Below are 1,206 nucleotides of genomic sequence, written 5' to 3'. Positions count from 1 at the left end.
ACCGTAAAAACTCAATCTACTATGAGAAAACCGGATGGTTTAAAAACTCTTAACCCCCGACACTAACATACCAAAAAAGAGCCAAAAAGTAGGTAAACCACCCCTATTCAAAAATACCAACCCCCATATAGTGCACCTTCATAACAACCTGGTCCTATAAACCCCTTATTGTGAATCTTTAATAAAGGGTAATTACAGTTACTAAATAATGAACCCGTTCTTATTTGTACTCAAAAAGTCCAGCGTCACTTATCTGGTCGTTGTCAATCCAGGGCTCAATAAAAACGACAAACCAGGCTGCAAATAGTCCACATTGGAGATGGTACTGAATTGTTCAGTTAACAATGACACCTCACGTGTCTGGCTTCGTGCCTTGCTTTGTGCCTTTCTTCCGACAAGTGCGCCTTGTTTCGCCGCTATCTGGCTGCTTCAGGAAAAATTTTTTTAACGTTCTCGGGTCCTCCCCGAGACCTCAGCATATAACCGAACTTATTCTCAGTTGTTCACAGCATAAACTGTCCAAATGGCGCAAACACAATCTTTAGCCAACCGGGAAAAACCCCGTCGCGTTTTAACTACCGAATTGGAAAGCCCCGCCCCTGCTGAAAGCTACTCCAATCAGTTCATTTGTATAACCAATGGACTTAATAGTAGGCGTTCCATTCTATATTACGGTTCAACCCCTTAGGTTCTACCGTCTGTAACAAATAGATCCAAAACTGTTCTTTTCTCCATAATATAGTTTTAATATCCCCCCTTCTCTTACCCAATATTACCTGGTCAATGACCATGCAGGTTAATTGTTCAAATTTATGTTGAAATTGCACACAATGACGTGTCATTGGTGCTTCCAATTTAGATTTCGTTACACAATGCCTGTGTTCGATAACCCTAGTTTTAAATTGCCGTGTGGTGTGGCCCACATATATCAAATCACATGGACACCAAAAGGCGTAGACTATGTTCATTGACTCACATGTGGTATTCTGTCTGAGCTGAAAATTTTTGCCCGTTGTGGAAGAAAAAGTAGAACCTTCTTTTGTTATAGAACAAATTGAACAATGTCCACATTTTTGATGACGTCCTGCTGGATTTTGTTTTTGTGTCCAAACATCCGCATAACTGAATTGGTCTTGTAAATTTCTGTTACGAGAAAAAGACATCATTAAATGATGATCAGAGAATGCTGGCTGGGTAGCCATAATA

This window comes from Microcaecilia unicolor, chromosome 10 (assembly GCF_901765095.1).
Source record: "Microcaecilia unicolor chromosome 10, aMicUni1.1, whole genome shotgun sequence".
NCBI lineage: Eukaryota > Metazoa > Chordata > Amphibia > Gymnophiona > Siphonopidae > Microcaecilia > Microcaecilia unicolor.
Note: the sequence above shows the minus strand (reverse complement) of the source record.